This window comes from Anthonomus grandis, chromosome 2 (assembly GCF_022605725.1).
Source record: "Anthonomus grandis grandis chromosome 2, icAntGran1.3, whole genome shotgun sequence".
Classification (NCBI taxonomy): domain Eukaryota; kingdom Metazoa; phylum Arthropoda; class Insecta; order Coleoptera; family Curculionidae; genus Anthonomus; species Anthonomus grandis.
This window is the reverse complement of record NC_065547.1, coordinates 46,296,953-46,313,187: the sequence shown is the minus strand read 5'-3', so window position 1 is coordinate 46,313,187 and position 16,235 is coordinate 46,296,953. Positions and strand designations below refer to the sequence as shown.

The following is a 16,235-nucleotide window of genomic DNA, read 5'->3' as shown; positions in this document are numbered from 1 at the left end:
CACATTGTTCTAGATTCCTTATTGCAGCACTCATTTTTATTAGAATGCTCTCTTATTAGTAAGGACTTTTCTGCGAAAAGGTATTAAATACAATAATCTTAAATGTGAGTTGATGGGATTGGTTTAAGGTTGTGTGTTGCTTTGTGTAACATTTAATGTTTAAATTAGATTATAATATATTAGGCTAAAGTTGTAATATCAGAGAATATTTTTAGACTGAAATAACTGGGCATTACAAATTAAAATGTATATTATGTATATACAGAAACTGATGAAAGAGACATGTAAATATTAACCTCTCTTTTTTTTCATTGAAAAATGATGTGTTTGTCTTTTATATTGTATCAATATAATCATAGTTTGGAGATTATTTTAATTCTCGTTTATCCAATTATATTAATTGAGCTATTAAGTTTTCTATTGTTTTCACTTTCTTTTTTAAACATGGTTTAATTTTACAAATTTATTTTTTGTGTTATATATTGTTATGTAGTTACATAACAATATATAACATTGTTTTAATTTTTTATACAAAGGTTTAGTTTTTTTTAATATGGAATATAGGTATGTATGTCCTAAATATATACATTATTTTTAGGATTTTAATTTGTAATGTAAATTGTTATGAGCAATGACGTCACGTATTAATTGTCAGACAAAGATAATGATTTAATTTTAGATCATTTGTTTTTTCAGAACCCAGTTCTTTGAAGTAAATTAACTATAATTTATGGACAACCATTTACCAATACACCTTTAAAATGTTAGTATTCGAACAATTTTAAAAAAGCTCCGGTTTTTTCCTGTATTAAACATTATTTTTAAATTCTTTATTTCATTTATAACATATTTGATCTCTTGAACTTCGCTAGATGCATAGGTTTTGCATAGAATACATGGACTCGTCGCTTAGATTTGAGCAAATTGAAATTTTTTATAAAAGGATGGACCATGAAGTATGTATTTAAATGTTTTAAAATAAAAAAAAAAAACATTTCATTCTTAGATATCAGCTAGAGAAGTATTTTAAACTGCGTACTAATTTTTTAGAAAAATATCTACAGGGATATTAAAGGTATAAAAAAAAGTTTTTTAATTGTAGCTCAATATCTAAGACGTTTAGAACCAATGTTTAAAGGGACTTTTTTGCTTAAATTTCATCTAAAGGGCACGCTCCCTTCAACTTTGTGTCTTACATGATACTATTTATAAACAATATTCCTGTCGTACTGCAAAGCTGTAGATTTAACAGAATATTAGAAAAGTGTTAGAGGTCTTGATCTATGCCCGTCTTCTGCATATAGACTCCATAGGCTTGACACTCGTTCCTACATAGACCTTCAGATTTTATCAGGGTGGTGTGCTTCCAACAGACTCGTGTTTAATGTAAGAAAGACGTCTATTATGGGGTTTAAGTGCGATGTTCAGGGTCTGATGTTTGACGAAAATTGCCTCTTGCAGAATAAAGAGTGCTGCAAGTTCCTAGGAATTACCATTGATGGTCGCCTTCGCTTTGAAGATCATATTTTACATTTAGCTGGGAAATTATCTTCTGGATGTTTTGCAGTAAGAATGGCAAAACAAGAGCTGGGAGGGGTGGTTGCACGTTCAGTGTACTTTTCACTTATTGAATCTCATATTCGGTATGGCTTTCCTTTTTGGGGTTTAACCCATAATGGGCTGCTTAACATTATCTTTGTTATTCAAAAAAAAGCACCTGTGTTCTGCTAAGTTAAGAGATTCTTGCAAACCCCTCTTCATTTCTGAAAAAATCCTAACTCTTTTTTCACTCTTTATCTTAGAAACAGCTGCTCTTATTCACAAAATTCCCAAACTACCCTCTGACACTGGCCATTTGACTCGTCGTGTAAATGATGTTCCCCTACTTATTCCTACGTCTTCCCTTACCAAAAACTCATTAATTTACATAAGTAAAAAAATTTACAATCATGTTCCTCTATGTATTAGACATATATCAGATGTTAAGAAATTTAAAAGAGAATTAAAGTCGCTTTTATTGGCTAAGGCATATTATAACCTGGATGACTTTTTTAATGATAGGTTTTAACCTTGGACATGTTGGAAAGTTTTTTTTTTCCTTTTTTCTTCTCTAGTTTTGTCAACAAGTTTACCTTTATTTAGTAATTGATTATTTTATTTAGTTATCTTTAATTCAAGTATGTTCAAAAAGTTTTGTCTTCTTGTGTTTAATTTTGTTCATTGTTTTGTCAATTTTTGAATTTGTATTTTTGTTTTGTTTTTTTAGCTTGTAGGATGCTTGTACACAAGATTATTCTTACGTAATATAGCACATTTTCTTTCTTTCTATATTTGCTTGTTTGCAGATTCTCAAACCTGCCTATAATACTTCACAGTGATACTATACATATTAATATCAGTTTCTATATTCAAAAGTTTTTTTATCCTCTTGAACGAGCCTCCAGAAATTATTGTCAGTAATTTTTTTATTTATTAGGTATTCGTTTAATATATAAAGCCTGTAATTAGACCGATTTAAATCCTTAGTACCTTCCCTTATAACACATTTTTAATATGTCTCATTTATATCTAAATAGCGTACTTATATCTCAAGACCAGTTAAAGATACCTTTTGCTATATTCGAATTGTTGAATAAATATATACTTATCTTTTTTATTAATTTTCATTATATTTATTAATTGCTTGTTAAAGTAAGAGACTCGAAGCTCATATCGAGAGTCTTTTTTTAGCTATACAGGGTGTCTATGAAAGGTTGGGAAATCTCGAAACTGAAAATACTATATAACGACATATGTGAATTGACTCAAATATACCTTAGTCCAAAGTTAATAGTTTGCGAAATATTGACTATTTTCGCCAGAAATTCGATATACAAAGGTTTTCTAGTATGCGAAATAAGAGTCCGTTATGAGCAATCTTATTTTTTCGTATTTCTACAACAAAAAAGGCCCACTTGTTAGAAATGTCTAGGGTCAATAGTTTTAGGTATATTTGTTTTTAAAATTTGCAAAGAATTTTTTTTTTTAATAGTTGGACACACTTGCAAGTACACAACAAAGTTTCTAATAATAATATTAACATCATAGAGTATACATTTGTTAAATATTCTGATATGCAGTTAATGTATACGGATTGGCAAGATGTAATGTTATAAAAGCACAAAGATTGTGCGCTAACAGGATCCCTAATAGACACCTGCCTAATTCGAAGACTTGCCAACATATCGTTCAGCGTTTACGAGAATCTGGAAAGAAATATAAGATTATAGCCTTATTTTGAGTCAAGTTTTGAGTAGTAAAAACGATTTGGATTTTTCCAAACATTACCCGATATAGTGGAACTCCCAGAACTGTACGTACAGCTGAAGTAGAAAAAAATGTTTTAGATGTTGTCGTTGAAAATCTTACAGTTGTGGTTAGGAATGTTCAAGTTTCTAAATGAGCAGTAAATACCATTTTTCGAGAGCAACGATTGCTCGAATAATTACCCCGCAAGGGTAGAATTTTGCATATGGCTCTTAAGAAAGCTTAATCACAATGGATTACTACAATTAATTTTGTTTAGATCTATCCTGTATTAAGCATGTAATTATTATGTTGAATAAATGAAAATTAAATTTACTTCGTTAATTCTTATTCAATAAGACAAACCTGCCATCAACTATAATTTCAAATTAATTTATGGCGAGGAATAATTGGAGAATATTTAATACGATTCATTGAGTTACCACCTATAGGCTAAATGACCAAAGATATTTACAATTTTTGGACGGAAAATTGCTCATTCTGCTAGAAGATTTTTCATTACAAAGAAGCATGAATATGTGGTATATGCGTAACAACGCTCATTTTAGTTTATTAGTCAAAGAGCATCTAAATAAAGTTTATCTAGACCATTGAATCTGTATTGTGGCTGGCTAGATAACCAGATTTAAATCCTACGGATTTCTTATTATGGAGTGATTTAAAACGATACCTCAGTGAAAACTGAAGAAGATATCTTCGACAAAGAATGAAAAATAACATCCAAATGCTTTTGGATGAACTCCCTGCAGTTGTCTTTGATTCCTTTGTTTGAGGGTCTGACTACCATTTTATAAAGCCAAGAGTTCATTTTTAGGGCTTTTCTTAGATTGTCTTAAATTTTGTTAATAACTGTCAACAATAATTTAATATCAATCTTTCATCATATACAACCCGGCCGAAACTTTTGGACTATATAAATGTTATCAAGTTCATATTCCAGAATAAAATCACATAGTTTTCTTAATTAAGCAAGTTTCAGTAAAAAATTACACCACAAGTTTATTACGAAGCATCTTAATTTTATTAGCATAAAAAATTATCATTACTATAAAATATAAATTAACAGGTATGTTTTATTACGTACTAAGTAACATGGTGTTCGGGCCTAAACCATACTAGTTTAGGTAGTTAAAATGTTATATGAGTATTTGCCTTTAAGTGTAACAAAACAGCATTAAATGGCCTTAAATTAATGAGCCCTAGAAGGATTATAAAACTTAAAACATATAATGAAAAGTGAATAAATTCGGATACTCGATTCCTAACGTTACAAGCTCTGGAAGCAAAAACGTGTATTAATTCGTGGCAATTAATTAGAACTTCTATACTCGTGTTAAAATAGTTCTTGCTCAAAGTATATTGCCAGTGTAAGTCTAATTAAACGAATACGGATCGCCTTAAGAAAGATACGCTACTGTTACTCAAATATTGCTTAAAAATATGGATTTTTGTCGGCTTGTCCTTTCTTAAGCGTTCCGTATTATATAACATGTTAATTTACATTTACGACTAATAACACTCTCACGACACATTCATATGAAACCGTACGGATAGCTTAATCTAAAATTAACATATATATAGACCATCACATAAATAGTCGAAAAAATAGTCAAAAAACGATCAGTCTGTCACGTTTTTAATACTAAAGTGGTATGGCCAAGAAAACGTTTCGTTATGTCAACACTGGATTTTTTTGAGTGTCGACGTTTCGGTTTATATTAAGTCCTCTTCCGGATAGGTCAATGGAAAATGTAATTTTAATAATATATCAATCACGTCGACGCAGTTTTGGGTATGTGTTTCTAAAGGATTCAATAAAAAGACTTTTAGATAAGGGAACTAGTAAATAGTTAAAAAATAATGGTAAATTTTCATTATTGAACTGTCATTCTCAATTTCTCCTTATCTACCTTACTAACAACTGTTGCGGTAACCTTTTTTTTAATAATAAATTCAAACAAAGTAACGGTCTCATAAGCAAATTTTATTGGCTGCACGTGTTTTGCCCTTTATAAGGCATCATCAAGCCTCAGGACCTACACATACAAAAAAAAAGTAAAGTAAAACAACAAAAAAAAAACAGTGTGTGTGTGTGTGTAGATCATAAAGCCTGATGATGCGATGCTTATAGGGCGAAACACGTGTAGCCAATAAAATTGGCTTATGAGACCCTGACTTTGTTTTTTCTTTGTTTGTTTACATTTTGTGTGGTCTCTTGAAAAAATGGATGAGTATTTTATATTTAATAAATTCAAGTCAAACACAATTAAAATAATTTAAAAACAATAAAATTATTTAGAAATATAATACAATAGATTATATACTGCACCTAATATGAAATATTTTAATTAGTATTATCAGGGGCGGATCCAAGTAGGGGAAATGAAAGAAATTCCTCCCCCAAAAAAAAACTTTTCGATTTGTGAATTTTTATATCGATCAATTTGCATGAAAAAAATTGATGCAACTTTCAAATTTATATATGTATGAAAATTTAACAAATTTTTTCCACTCAGACTTTTCACTGCATTTTTAAATTATTAAACTGAATAATGTCACCGAGAAGTGATCAGTGAAGTATTTTCATAAGGTGTACTTCACTGGCAACATTTTTCGTACTCGCAGTTACACTTAGCTCCATCTGCGAGCTTAGTAAATGACATACTCCTCTACTGTTTTCCGAGAATTGAAAAATCTATCAGCTGACTGACAAGTGACAAACATATGCATTACTACATTATTTGTTTAATTCAATTATTTGTATTGTGCTGTGAGTGCTCATCATCGGAGATTTGAAAAACTGTATTGTAGCAAGGAAGAACCTGCAATATGGTGAGTACAGATTTTATGTTTATCTTATTAATATTATAACCATGGGCATCGATGAAAGCTACAGTCATGTTGCAATGCTACTAAAATTGTAGTTACATTAAATCTTAGGTGGATATAAGAAATGAAGGATATATTGTTATACGCGCCCGGCGCCAATCTATTCTTGCATTAACATAATTGAAAATTGAAAATATAACCCTCGAACCCCTTTGCGTCAATACGTTATAAAGTTATTCTCTAACACTAAACTCATATAATACATGGTAGATAACAAGTAATAGAAACAGTAGTTATGGTATGCAAATTAAGAGCTTCTTTGGAAATCGCGATGAAAAATATAAACTCAATCAATCAAGCATCAACTTATAACCTGCAGACATTTTTCTCAAATACGACACTACTCAAGTCTGGAAATACGAAACTTGGAGGACACCTGGTACAGTTATGGGAAACAAGGTGGGTTCAACGTCATGATGCTGTTGTTTAATTTGCCTCCAAAATATCGTTGATTGTAGAAGCTTTGACAAAAATCAGTGAGTGGAAAAACAGGGAAACAGCCGAAAAAGCAACAGTCCTAATATCAGCTTTGTGCAAATTCGAATTTATCGTTGGACCTTTCTGTCTTTGTGACACTTTATCATTGACTCATTCACTCAGCGTATTGCTTCAGAAAAAGTCCATCGATAATGCAAAAGCATCAATGATGATAGATATGCTGCTTGCAACCTTTCAAGATCGGAGAGAAAAAGCTGATGCAAATTTCAGAAGTATTTATTCAGATGCGAAAAAACTAGCACAAAAAGTGGATGTTCCTGAACAAAAACCGAGAACTTGTGGCCAACAAACGAAACGCGATAATTACAGCGTTAGTAGTTGCGAAGATTACTACAGGGTCTCGGTATACATTCCTTTGTTGGATACCATCTGCGAAGATCTCAAGACTTGTTTTTCGAAAGAAGTTCCAGACGGTTTTCAATTGAGTATGCTGCTGCCTACGAAAGTATGTGAGCTCAATCCAACTGAAAGCGAAAATCTTATCAGCTGTTTGACAGAAAGATTCAAAGGACTCATAACTGATGACAATATCGTGCAGCGTTTTAAGTTCAAAAGCGAGTTGAACCACTGGCAGTGCTATTGGCAGCAGAAGAAAAAGACTTCAGCGAATCCACTTCCAACTACTGCATTACAATCTTTGGAGAACTGTGATGTTGAAATATTCCCGACTATCAATGCTTATCTTTGTATATTTTTGCACACTGCCTGTGACAAATGCAAGCTCTGAGCGTTCTTTTTCTACTCTTCGCTGCTTGAAAACATGGCTGAGGTCAACAATGCTACAAGAAAGACTGATTGGATTGGCTTTGCTATACATTCACCAAGACATTGAAGTCAGTCCTGAAGAAGTCATTGAACGATTCGCAAAACTGGGTCCTCGTCGTTTTGTTCTATGAAATATTTTTTCTGTATATACATACATCAATATACATTTTCATCAAAAACAAGGATTTGTGGCTGATGAACATGGCTGATAAATGAACATTAATACATCAATTACAATATATTATAATTATGCTGATTCACTGTGTTCAAAAAAATTTTCCCCTCCCAAAAATCAGCCCTGGATCCGCCCCTGGTATTATAGTTAATTAGTACTAAAAAAAACGTTAAACAGGCAATTTTGGGTGTTCTGCCCTTATTCAGAAGAGATTCATTTTTTTTTAATACAATTGTAATGAAATTATGAATATTTCTTTACAACAAATGAGGCTATGAGTGCAATATCGGACTAACCCACAAAAATTCAAAATCAACCGTATTATAGAATATTATCCGTCAAGTTAAAATCTATTTATTGCACAGTGAACCAAACGACCTATTCCCTTTCGTTACGAGATGGCAGCACTAAACTAGTTATTGAACTTTATTATTAATAAAAGTTTAAAGAAGCAAAGTGGACTATCCTCAGTTAGTCCACTGTGCTGCTAAAAGTAAGAATTTTATGTGCTAGAGACACCCTAAGAAAACACACTGAACTGGCAAAAAGTGGAAACGCAGCGGTCATCTGTTTTGATCTAATGAAGACTCTTCCTACACATGTACTTACCACAGGCAATTGTTACTATAAAAGGCAGTTATGGACTTACTGCTTTAATATACATGCTATGGGAAGCAATAATTCGTTCATGTTTGTATGGGATGAAAGTATTGCTTCGAAGGGGCCGCAAGCGGTGGGATTTTGTATTTTATATTACATTAAAACTTTATTACATCGAAAAGACTTATAATGTATTCTGACCAATGTGGTGGTCAGAATCGTAATATAAAAATGTCATTGATATGTAACTATATTACTGCATCTCCATTATTTACTATGGAAGAAATAGATCATAAATTCCTTGTAAGTGGTCATTCCTATTTACCATGCGACCAAGATTTCGGAATCATAGAAAAAGAAAAGAAATTCCATCCACATATCTTTATACCTCAAGACTGGCATACAGTCATAAGACATGCTAAAAAAAATCTTTTTACCATAATAGAAATGGATACTCGAATAATGAAGAGGTTTATTTTAACACAGTAAAATTAAGGATCTGCCCCTTTTATACCCAAATGGTAATGCCATTAATGAAGCTAAAATAAAGATCTCCTTGAGTTAATGGAATTCATCCCTTGTATATACCAAGATTTTTATAAAAATCTGAGGTCATCCGCTCAAGCAACTGGAGGTGAAGTAGTTGGCCCAATTGAGGAAGAACAAACTTTACGTATTTAATAACTACCTACTTAATAAAAAAATAAAGTTTCTATATTTTTTTATTTATTCTCGTGGCAATACGAGTAATACAGGTTTTGACGTAATACTTATAATAGCTTAAGTTATAGTAACCCATTAAAAAACCCAATCAATTTTAAATGCAGAGTGGACTAACCCACATAAAAAAATCGAATATTAGCCATATCCAAAAATTTAAAATAAATTCCGCAAATATAAGTAACACTCAAGAACATTCAATTAATCCGATCTACAAAAATGTCTTTTTAAAAGGGTTTTGCGCACTCTCATTTTCGTATTTTTTTAAACCTATTTTTTAGCACTTAATAATATTGGGGTTAGTTCGTTTTTGCACTCATAGCCTCAAATATGTGTATTGAGTATTTTAATTTTAATAATTTGTACAATTGTATCAGTGATAAATAGGAGCGAAACAGGAAAATCCTCATTTTTTAGTGAGACTTCAAAAAAAATACCAAAACTGGCCGAATTGTGTATGATGTATACAAGACATATAAATTAACAATAAAAACCATTATTTAAGATCCTGAGATGATTTTTATATGTCCTATACCTGACTAAAAATTGGTCTTAAAGCTTTAAGAGAATCTTTGACACATATAGAGCGATACTGTAATCTTTTTGTCTTTAATTTTATTGTTTTTCTGGCCATTCCAGAATGTGCTTATAAGCTCACATAATTTAACACACAATTTTTGACATATTCCTATTAATAATTATATTAGAGGCACTGATTATGTTTTTCCTTATGATTAAGCATTATTTTTTTTGTTGAAATATCAGACATAATATGTAGATTATAGTAAGCATTGATGTTTAATAAGGTAAACTCTAGGTTTTGGTGCTACGAAAACTTAATGGGACAATTAAAGCTCTAAAATGTAAAATATATAATCTCTAAGTCTTTGGAACACTGTTCACAACTCAAGTTTTCGGTTTGGCCTTTTTAACTTACTCTATAAAACTAAATAAGCGAGGCGGTGGCAAGCATATATATATATATATATGCTTATATCACCAAAAACAAAAGAAAATATCACATTTTGAGTAAAAAAATATCACAAAGTAAACATAAATTTGCGTAAATACCTACTTCATACAAAGGCCAAACGCGTAAGTTTACTCACTCGTGTAGTTTCTATATAGACTATAAGGAAGCAATATTTAATAAGTGAAGAGAATTTTTAGTTATCACTTTTTTTTTGTATAACTGATCCATACTATTTGTAACTTTGGCCTGATTAGCATTAGAATAAAACTCGTTTTCTGTGCTAAATTAAACTAATGATTTGTGTGTACTGGTTACTCATCAGTGATTGTCCAAAAAGCAATTTCAGGAACTTAAAAGTTAATAAACCTTGCCAATGTTACAAATACTGGTCCAGGCTTTTTGTGACTAGCTTATACTAATTATTTATACTTGGACTGTCTAAAATACACCCTATATATCATCGACATGTTTAAAAATATCCGATATGTTTTCTACTGCAACCTATATTGTCAGTTTCCGCATTTTTTTTTTAAGCTGTAGTGTTCGTTTTTGAAAAAATAGATTTTTAAATAGTAACTAAAGTGGCAGCGCTGTGTAGTATTTTAATAAAACCGAAAATAATTTTATAAAATAGGTGGCAAAAGAATTGCTTCTGCTTGGGTGATATGGGAAATAAAATTTGTTAGTAGTAAAGCTTTTAGGGCAGTAGTCTTTTTTATAGTCTCCCTGGTTTAATAGCTTGAATTACATCCTAAAATTATTTCAGCTGAAAAGGTTGAGTCAATAAATAACAATAGTCAAAAAGAATGAGTAAAACTATTAATTAGGCATTCTAGTTCTTTATGGAAGGAATAGTGGCAAAGCATTTTAAAGTGATTACTTTAGTCACCAGAAGAGCCACTCATATTAATGGTAACATGAAATAAAGTTGAATAATCTGCTTATTCCGTAAAAAAGCCGGAGTATTTAAAAATAAATATTATCAGTAAACAACATTTTTAAGAATCATGTCTAATTAGATAAAACCTGTGTAATCTGGCGCCTTCACTTTTGAGACCTTTGATTTAATATAACTATTGTAATGTGGGTGTTTTTGGAACTATTGGAACTTATGGAAATTTATTTTCAAATCCATTTTGGCTGGAAACTTAATGAAATTAAACTGAAGAAATCTCATTCCAGATTAAACAACATATTAGCATATCTTTTTGCATTTTATGCTAGGTCTTGCTTTGGCTGATGAGATATTCACAAGAAACATCAAATAAAATTTTAACCTAAAAATAAATATTCCAATGACAAAAAATAGACAATCATTTTAATTTCAACTCTGGAAATAACGTACGGGGGTTCTATTAAGCATAAAAGTTATCCAAACTGTACATTATTACCATCAGATCGGAACCGTCCTGTAACAACTTGAGAAGAGATTTTTTATAAAATAGTTCTTTTATATACTTTATGATTCAGGTTCCATCATGGTATGGAATAACGTATATCTGGAATAGTCTCTATGTAACATTAATTACTATATGAGTTTTACCTACTACAGAAAACCCAAGTTTAGAGATGCGATTACAAGATAAATATTTGTCGAAAAAGTATTTAATTCCCTTTTTTCTTGAAACATAATGCATTAATGACTCATTTATTTAAGATTTTCTCTTGAATAAAGTTAAAGTCAATTAAAGTGAATTCATTATAATTTTATACTGTGACTTCACTTGTGAATTTACTTTAAGGTACTGGGGCTAATTTTTTACGTTTTGAGAGTTAATTTAAAGGAATATTAAAACATTATTTTGTTAAATGCCCAAAAACGCAACTGTTTTGTTATAATGGTACTTTAACAAAAAAAATGACGCGGCTATGTTTTTAGAGATATACAGCGCGAGTCTGTAACTTGGAATAAATTCGGACACGTCAATTGAGATTGTAAGTTGCGCATTTTTTACAATAAAACGTTTTTATACAGGGTGTGCCATGTAGGCGGAGCTAATACCGACTTTCTTATTTTAAATGGGACACCCTTAATATTACTATATTTTTGGATTCTCCACAAAATTCCAAACATTTTGATGTGTCACATGCCATACCTTTATTCGATTGATTTCAAAATACAGGGCGTTAAAGAAAACGTATTTTATAAACTTAAAGAGGGTTCTTTTATATCTTTTTCTTTAATAAATGTTCAAAATGTAAACCATACTATTTGGCAATGCCCTAAACGTGCTACAAATTCATTTTGAACGTTTCTTACGCATTCTGGAAAAATGTTTTAAACGATACTCTTGCCTTATTCTAGTTTTCAACTCCTCAATATTTGCGGGCTTGGTCACATAAACTTTGGATTTCAAATATCCCCTTAGGAAAAAATCCAGCGGAGTCAAATCGGGCGATCTTGGTGGCCATACAACAGGTCCTCTCCTACCAATTCATCTCCCTGGAAAAATTGTATCCAGATTCTATTGGATCAGGGAATAGATCAGCTAGATTTGGAATTAGTTCTTCTTGTAAAAACTGTAAGTACCTTGCTCCATCATTTAAATATTCTTCGAAAAAATTTGGGCCTATAACTTGCTCACCTAGAGTTCCTGTCCAAACACTTATTTTTTCTGGGTGTTGAGTGTGTCCTTGCCTATTGGCAATTTTGATGGCGTTACTTCTCCGTTCAGCATAAATGTCGACTCATCGGAAAATAGAATGTTTTCTGTAATAAGATTATTATTCTGCATTAATTCCATAAATTGTTCACAAAATTCAATTCTTCTATCTGCATCCTTCTCATTGAGTTCTTGAAGAATTGTTAGTTTATCGGTATAAAATTTTTCTGGTTCATAAACCCTTGCTACTGAAGACTGGCTCACTTCCAATTCGCGCGCTACCCGCCTAATGGGAATATTAGGATTTTCTTCAATGGCTAATAACGCATTAATTTTGGTGTCTTCATTAAGCGCAGATCGATGAGAACTAGTTATTGTTCCTACGTGACTTTCTCGAAACTGTTTTTCAATCTTGCTTATAGTAGTAGCTTTGAGATATGGGTGGTAAATCAGGATACTTCTGTCTGAATAAATGGAAAACTTCATTTTGGGTTCTTGTTCTATCTCCGTACCCAATCGTCATTAATATTTCAATCTGGTGCTTTTCACTTGAATAGCCCATTTCGTAAAAAAAATTAAAAAAACTTAAATCTGATTATCCGACAGTAAAGGCACGTCTTGTAGCAATATCAAAATTATAAAAATGCCACATTTTTATAGGACATTCATAAAATACATTACGAATAAAAACTGTTTACTGAAAAGCATATTTTTTAATTTAAAATATTTTTAAAAGAAAAAAGCAAAACTTAAAAACAGGTGAATAAAAGTATGGCATGTAGCATCATCACATCAAAATGTTTGGAATTTTGTGTTGAATTCAAAAATATAATAACATATTATAGTGGTGTCCCATTTAAAATAAGAAAGTTGGTATTAGCCCCGCCTACATGGCACACCCTGTATAAAAAAAGTTTATTGTAAAAAATGCGCATCTTACAATCTGTATTGATCCAAGCGTTCTTCCGAACAGGCTTTCATTTATTTATTATCGAATTTATTCAGAGTTATTTTACGTTATATACACATGAGTTAAAAACGGAGCGTCCGTGGTATTAGTTCAAACGTTATAACTAAAATATCTCGGATACGTTGCATCTATCGTTGCATAACGCAGAGTCTTTAACATAACAGAGGTTTCCAAGATCAGCAGCAAGAAGAAGAATGGGAGGAAAAAATACGTTTTCTGAAAGAACATCTCTTGGCAACAGTCGAAAAAACAAAGGGCCGCACATTCATTAATAATGTGTATAGAAAAAAACGTGGGACTTGTAGGAAATAAGTCCAAAAAATAAAAATTTGTTTTTGACAATAATTTGTTATTTTTTATCATGTTTTGTTTAATAATAAGTAATGTTAATAAATTAGTATAAGTGCATGTTTTTTTTTCTTACGATGATGCCATTTTTTTTTAATTCTACAAACTTTTAATTCTAATACGTCTCCTACATACGAGCTGCAGTTCGGCTTGACCTGATCTAGATAACGTCGAGAATTGTGTCCGCTCCGCCACATACGAATATGCGGGCGTGCTACCGAGACCACTGCAGGCCACTTTTTATAGATTTAGGGATTTTAACTCTACCCTGCTTATATATTTATCTCCAATTAAACTTTATACATAAAATAGAAATAAGTATAAATCCAACTCGGACTATCATCAGTATCCAACAAGCTCTGCATCCCTTCTACGGCCACATTCGTATAGACTTGAGTTGTCAAGAGAAAAAATGAAAACCCCAAGTCTCAGTCTCAAAATGTCTTTATAATTAATCAGGTGACATGTTTCGCTAATAAAGCATCATCAGACCTTAAGTACTGTACTTAGCAGGTCATCTAGCTATAAGATCTGATGATGCTTTATTAGCGAAACATGTCACCTGATTAATTAAAAAGACATTTTGAGACTGAGTCTTGGAGTTTTCATTTTTTCTCTAGTTACGTAGGTCTCTTCGAGATAATGGACGAGTTCTTTCAATTTGAATTGTCAAGAAAGAATTCACCAAATATTTTAATTATATAACACTTTACCAACGAATGTAAAAAACTTTCGGAGCGGGGGGTAATCGCGAACAGCGGATAATGGCAACCACTAATTTATGGCTTATGCTGCCATCTGTTTATTCACAAGAATAACGAAGTATGTTAGGAAACTGACGTTTTGAGGTACCTGTGACAACGTTTTATGAAAGAATGAAAAAGGGGGTATGTTACAAACCAAGAATGGGAGTTCGTACAATATTCTCCGAAGAACAAGAATAGGACATTTCTAATCACTTGTTACGATTGCCGCAGATGTTTTATGGTCTTACACTAATTCAGTTCGAGAAGTGCTGTTTTTCCGTATGCTGAAAGTTTATCTATCCCTCACAAATTTAATAGGGATAAAGAAGAGGCAGGAAAAGATTAGATGTATGGATTTATGAGAAGACATCCTGAACTCAGGTTTAGAAAACCAGAAGCTATAAGTATAAACAGAATACAAGCCTTCAACGAGGAAGAAATCAACAGATTTTTTAGGAATTCGCAGGACTTAATGGAATAATTTCAATTTTCTTCAAGTTCAACTACAGTTAACAGACCGCCTCGAATAATAGCCAGAAAAGGGCAAAAACAAATCAGTCCTATAACTAGTGGAGAAAGGGGAGAAATATCACTTCATTTACACCCCCTTTATTTATTTATCCTAGGGTTAGGATGGCATCCGCATTGGAACGAAATGGTCCACCGGGTTCTATTTATACATGTACTAGGAGCGGTTGGATGACAGATGATTTGGTCTGTGTGTGTTTCTGATTTGGTTGAAATATTTTTCCAAAACAAATAACGCTACAACTGACGATCCCGTTTTTTTCATCATTAACAATCATACAAGTCACATATCTTTACCAATCTATGCATTTCGTAGAAGCAATGGAATTCATATGTTGTTAATTCTTCCACATACATCCCATCGTATTCAGTCATTGGATCTGACATGTTTTTAAAATCAAGACCATATAAACGTATTTTGATGACCGATGTCAACGGTATAATCACCAAAGCCTATATTGCAGTTGCTAGTGCAGAAAAAGCCATAAAAGGTTTTGAGAAAGCGGGTATCTTTCCTATAAACCCAGGTGTTTTCAATAGGGACAAATTTTACGTTTCAAATTCAGCTACACTAATAATCCAAGAATCGGTAGTGGCGACTACAACTGTAATAAGTGACAATATGCTATCCAAAATATTTTCAGGCTCCTTTGAACCAAGGCCAGGTTGTTCAAAAGATAAATGATGTGCCCCTTTAAAACCAGTATTGGAAGAAAAATTGAGAAAAAAAATATAAAAGAAGAAAAAATAAATAAATCTGCCACAAAAAAATCGGTTATTAGAAAGGTGTTTGACTCGTACAGTGAAGACGAGGACACTGTTAGCGCAAAAAACCTTTGCGACGATGACGAAATGGATGATATGGATATGGAAATTATGGAAACTGAGCAAAATGAAGGTGAAGATGGTCTTATATGCGGAGATGTTGGAAAATCAGAAGTTTGGTATACCTGTATTGGTTCACAAACTTTGCGCAGAAACAGCAAATAACTATATTTGTTCAAACTAAACTATTTTTTGATAATTTTTGTTTCTGTTTGGTATTTCTCCATAGGTGTACGGCATTACCCCCAATGTTCGAGTAAGGCCGAATTTGCAATTTATATTTTTAATA

General features: G+C 31.8%; 1 protein-coding gene across 1 annotated transcript in view; it reads right to left on the bottom strand.

Moving 5' to 3' along the window:
* The window catches only part of LOC126750362 (vacuole membrane protein 1-like), a 66,940-nt gene that overhangs the window by 50,126 nt on the left and 579 nt on the right, over positions 1-16,235 (bottom strand). The window lies entirely within an intron of this gene.